This window comes from Nicotiana tomentosiformis, chromosome 2 (assembly GCF_000390325.3).
Source record: "Nicotiana tomentosiformis chromosome 2, ASM39032v3, whole genome shotgun sequence".
Taxonomy (NCBI): Eukaryota; Viridiplantae; Streptophyta; class Magnoliopsida; order Solanales; family Solanaceae; genus Nicotiana; species Nicotiana tomentosiformis.
Window position 1 is genome coordinate 76798703 of NC_090813.1, and position 5857 is coordinate 76804559.

A 5857-nucleotide genomic window follows, 5' to 3' on the forward strand; every position below is an offset into this window, starting at 1 on the left:
TAAGTATAACGGAACGACCGACCCAAACGAGCATGTGACCTCTTATACATATGCCATCAAAGGGAACGAGTAGGAGGACGACGAGATCGAGTCTGTTCTACTGAAAAAAATGGGAAGACCCTGTCAAAGGGAGCTATGATATGGTATCATAATTTACCTCCTAATTCTATTGACTCATTTGCTATGTTTGCACTCTTTCCTAAAAGCACATGCTGGTGCCATCAAGGTCGAGACTAGGAAATCAGACCTTTTCAAAGTCAAATAGAGGGATAATGAGATGCTCAGGGAATTAGTGTCCCGTTTTCAAATGGAATGAATGTATCTTTCGCCGGTCGTTGATGATTGGGTTGTTCAAGATTTCACTCAGGACTCAATATTCGAAGCTCATGGCTTCACAACAATTGAAGCAGAACCTAATAGAATACCCGGCCGTTACATGGGCTGAGGTACATAACCGGTATCAATCGAAAATCAGAGTTGAATATGATCAACTTGGGTCCTCTTCGAGGTCTGTCTATCCCATCAGAACCCTAAACAGAGTCAAGAGAGACATCGATCGTGAACCGAGGCCAAACAGGGATCGGTACCATCCATATAATGGAGATCGGAGAAGTAGTGGGCCCGGGCAGAACTCCATGAGAAACGAAATGAGAAATGACCGAGGTCAAGTAAACCGGGGGCTCATAACCAAAAATGGCTTCGACAGGTCCGTCGGGCCTAAAGAAGCACCGAGGCTATCGAAATATAACTTTAATGTCGATGTTGCCTCTATTGTATCAGCTATCGGGCACATCAAAATACCAAATGGCCTCGGCCTCTACAGTATGATCCAAACCAAAGGGATCCTAACCAGATGTGCAAGTATCTTGGCACTTACGGTCATAGAACGGAAGATTGTCGACAACTGAGAGAGGAAGTAGCCCGTCTATTCAACAATGGGCACCTTCGAGAATTCTTGAGCAACCAAGCCAGGAATCATTTCAAGAACAAGGATTCTAACAAACAAGCAGAACAAGAAGAACCTCAACACGTCATTAACATGATCATCGGTGGGGTTGATATCCCGAATGGGCCGACTTTGGAACGCACCAAAGTATCTATCACTAGGGAGAAACGAACTCGAGACTACATTCCAGAAGGAACTTTATCTTTCAACGACGAGGATGCGAAAGGGATCGTGCAGCCCCACAATGATGCACTGGTAATATCTGTACTCGTAAATAAAATTTGGATTAAACGTATGTTAATTGATCCAGGTAGCTCAACCAACATCATTCGATCAAGGGTCGTGGAGCAACTCAGTATACAAGATCAAATCGTGCATGCAATTCGAGTTCTAAACGGATGCAACATGGTATGTGAGACCACTAAGGGCAAAATAAAGTTACCAGTATACACCGTCGGGACCATCCATAAGACTAAATTTCATGTGATCGAAGGAGACATGAGGTACAACACTTTATTCGGGAGGCCATGAATCCACAACATGAGGGCGGTGCCCTTGACACTGCACCAGGCACTGAAATTCCCAACACCTAACAGTGTCAAAATAGTCTATGGTGAACAACCGGCTGCGAAGAAAATGTTCGCAGTCGAGGAGGTGATACCGGCATCTGCAATCTCAACACCGAAGGATCCGAACCAGATGGTCAAAAACTGGTCCAAATAGCAATCACCAATACTATCCTCGGCAGATTCGAACAAACAAAAGGAAGTCGAGGATGATGATTATGGGGTTCCCAGATCTTTTATAGCCCCCGATGATTTTGACGCCACTAAATCGACGGTCGAGGAGCTGGAACAAGTCATATTGGAAGAACGCTTGCCCGATCGAAAGGTATAGCCGGGCATGGGGTTAACCTCCGAGCTCAGGGAAATACTCAATCCAATTTCTTATAACTAACAAAGATTGTTTCACTTGGTCCCACCTTGACATGACATGGATTCTGCTGGAGATAACCACTCATAAGCTAAGCCTGGACCCGAAGTTTCACCCGGTCAAAAAGAAGAAGAGCCCCCAGTTCGAGATCAAGCATGCTTTCATCAAGGACGAGAGATCTAAACTTCTTAAAATAGGGTATATTCGGGAGGTTAAATACTTGGATTGGTTAGCAAACATTGTGGTACTCCCTAAAAAAAGAGAATGAACTAAGAATGTGTGTAGACTACAAAGATTTGAATAAGGCATGTCCCAAAGACTCCTTTCCTTTTCCCAACATCGACCGTATGATCGATGCCATGGCCGGACACAGGATCCTCAATTTTCTCGATGCCTATTCCGAGTACAACCAAATACGGCTGGACCTGGGTGATCAAGAAAAAACTTCCATCATCACTAAATACGGCACATATTGTTATAAAGTAATGTCGTTTGGATTAAAAAATGTCGGTGCCACATATCAATGCCTAGTAAATCGGATGTTCGAGGAACAAGTACGAAAAATAATGGAAGTTTACATTGACGACATGTTAGTTAAGTCCCTGCGAGTAGAGGACCATTTAAAATATTTGCAGGAAACCTTCAGCATACTGAAGCAATACAATATGAAGCTGAATCCGGAAAAATGTACGTTTGGAGTTGGGTCAGGTAAGTTTCTCCGATTCATGGTATCCAATCAAGGAATAGAGTTCAATCCCGATAAGATCAAAGACATCGAAGATATCACGGTCGTGGACAACGTGAAGGCCGTGCAAAGGTTAACCGGGTGCATAGCCTCCCTGGGGTGATTTATTTCGAGGTCATCCGACAAGAGTCACTGATTCTTCGCACTGTTGAAAAAGAAGAATAACTTCTCGTGGACCCCGGAATGCCAACGAGCTTTGGAGGAACTCAAGAGGTATTTATCGAGCCCACCACTGCTTCACACACCAAAGGCAGACGAACGATTGTACTTGTACTTGGCGGTCTTGGAGATAGCGATAAGTGGAGTCCTAGTTCGGAAAGAGCAATGTACGCAATTTTCAATTTACTATGTTAGTAGAACCTTAGAAAAATTGGCGCTCGCTTTTCTAAGCGCCTCTAGAAAGCTAAAATTGTACTTTCAGTGTCACCCCATATGTGTCATAACTACTTACCTGTTGAGAAACATTATACATAAACCCAAACTCTCGGGCCGTTTGGCCAAATGGGCCATAGAAATAAGTGGGTACGATATTGAGTACCGACCTCGAACCGTAATTATGTCTTAAATTTTGGCAGACTTTGTGGTCGACTTTATGCCGGCCCTAATACCCGAGGTCGAAAGAGATCTATTGGTTAACTCAGGAACTTCCTCGGGAATCTGTGCCTCAAACGCGAAAGGGTCCGGACTCGGCATCATACTAAAGCCACCAACAGGTAATATAATTAGACAATCTATTAAGACTATGAAATTGACTAACAACGAGGCCGAATATGAGGCCATGATTGCAGGCCATGAACTAGCCAAAAGCTTGGAGGCAGAGGTGATCGAAGTCAAGTGCGTCTCCCTCATCATGGTAAACCAAGTTAATGGAACATTCGAGGTCAGAGAAGAACGAATGCAAAGATACTTGGACAAGTTACAGGTGAAATTACATCGGTTCAAAGAATGGACTCTGCAACATGTACCTCGGAATCAAAACAGTGAGGCCGATGCCCTCGCTAACTTGGGGTCGTCGATCAAAGACGACGAGTTCAACTCGAGAGAAGTCGTACAACTTATGAGATAGGTAGAGGAATAAGGCCATGCCGAGATCAACTCAACGAGGCTAACTTGGGATTAGAGGAATAAGTACGTGGAATATCTCAGAACCGGTAAACTACCCTCGGATCCAAAAGAATCGAGGGCCCTGCGTACAAAGGCAACCCGATTTAGCCTGTCCGAAGATGGAACTCTGTTCAAAAGAACATTTGATAGCCCACTTGCAATATGTCTAGGGCCGGGGGATACTGAGTACGTTTTGAGGGAAATCTACGAAGGCACCTGTGGAAATCACTCGGGAGCCGAATTGCTGGTCCGAAAAATAGTCATAGTTTGTTACTACTGGATCGACATGGAAAAAGATGCAAAGGAGTTCGTTCGAAAATATGATGAATGCCAAAGGCACGGTCCGATGATCCATCAACCCGGGGAGCTTCTACATTTGGTTTTATCGCCATGGCCGTTCATGAAGTGGGGAATAGATATCGTTGGCCCCTCACATGGGCACCCGATAAGGCTCAACCTATATTGTTTATGACTGATTATCTTTCTAAATGGGTGGAAGACTAGGCGTACGAGAAGGTCAGGGAGAAGGAAGTCATCGATTTCATTTGGGACTACATCATATGCCGATTCGGAATGCTGGCCAAGATTGTATGCGATAATGGGAAACAATTCGTCGACAACAAAGTAAACAAAGTCCTTGAAGGCCACTAGATCAAAAGGATCCTATCAACACCTTATCACCCTAGTGGGAATGGACAAGCTGAATTTACCAACAAAACCATACTCCAAAACCTCAAAAAGAGGTTAACTGATGCCAAAGAAAGATAGAAGGATGTACTACCCGAAGTCCTGTGGGCATACCGTACGACCTCGAAGTCCAGTACCGGGGCTACCCCGTTCTCTTTGGTTTATGGCACCGAAGCTTTGATACCGGTCGAGGTCAGAGAACCAAGTATCAGATTCTGATATGCAACAAATGAATCAAATGACGAGGCTATGAGTACAAGCCTGGAGCTATTAGATGAAAGGCACAAAGCCGCCCTTGTACGGTTGGCCGCACAAAAATAGCGGATCGAAAGGTATTACAATCAAAGGAGCAACCTTCGATATTTCAATATCGGGGACTTGGTACTAAGAATGATCACACTGAACACCCGGAACCCGAACGAAGGGAAATTGGGACCGAACTGGGAAGGACCGTACCAAATTATCGAGATCACCGGAAAAGGATCCTACAAACTTGGAACAATGAGCGGCGAGCAACTACCGAACAACTGGAATATAACTCACTTGAAGCGATATTACTGCTAAGGTACGTGTGATGACCAAAAATATCATCTTTAAATTTAATAAGTAATTCTATATTTAGAGACCTCGAAAAGCACCATTTATTATTCCTCAACTTGCGTGCGCAGTCCGTACAATTTTTCGGAAAGTTTTTATGTGAAAAATAGATTAAAATGGGAAATAGAGATTTAAAACTCAACTAAGTTGACTTTGGTCAACATTTTAAGCAAACAGATCCGGATCAGTGCTTTGAAAATTCTGATAGGTCCGTATCCGATTAGGGACTTGGGCGTATGCCCGGAATCGAATTCCGAGGTCCCTAGCTCGAGATATATAATTTTGAGGAAAAATTTAAAAGCTTGAAAGCTTAATGATTTCTAAGAAATTACTGATGTTAGATTTATTGACCTCGGGTCCCTATTTTGGTTCTGAAGCCCGGTATAGGTCCACTATAATATTTATGACTTATCTGCCAAATTTGGTGAGAATCGGAGTTGATTTGACGTGATTCAGACGTCCGGTTGTAAAAATATAAGTTTTAAAGTTTTCTTGAAAACTTCCTTTGATTTGGTGTTCGATTCGTAGTTCTAGGTGTTATTTTGGCGATTCGATCGCGCGAGCAAGTTTGTATGATGTTTTAGAACCTGTGTGCATGTTTGGTTTGGAGCTCGAGGGCTCGGATAAGTTTCGGATAGGCTACGGGATGTTTTGGACTTTGAAAATCTGGTATTTTGCTGGAGCAGGTGTTCTGGCATGTTCTTCTTCGCGTTTGCAAAGGTACTCTCGCGAACGCGAAGAGTAAACTGGGCAGCTGGATTTTTCTTCTTCGCGAACGCGAAGGCTTGGTCGCGAACGCGAAGCGATGAGGGCACTACCCTTCACGAACGCGACCATCTCCTCGC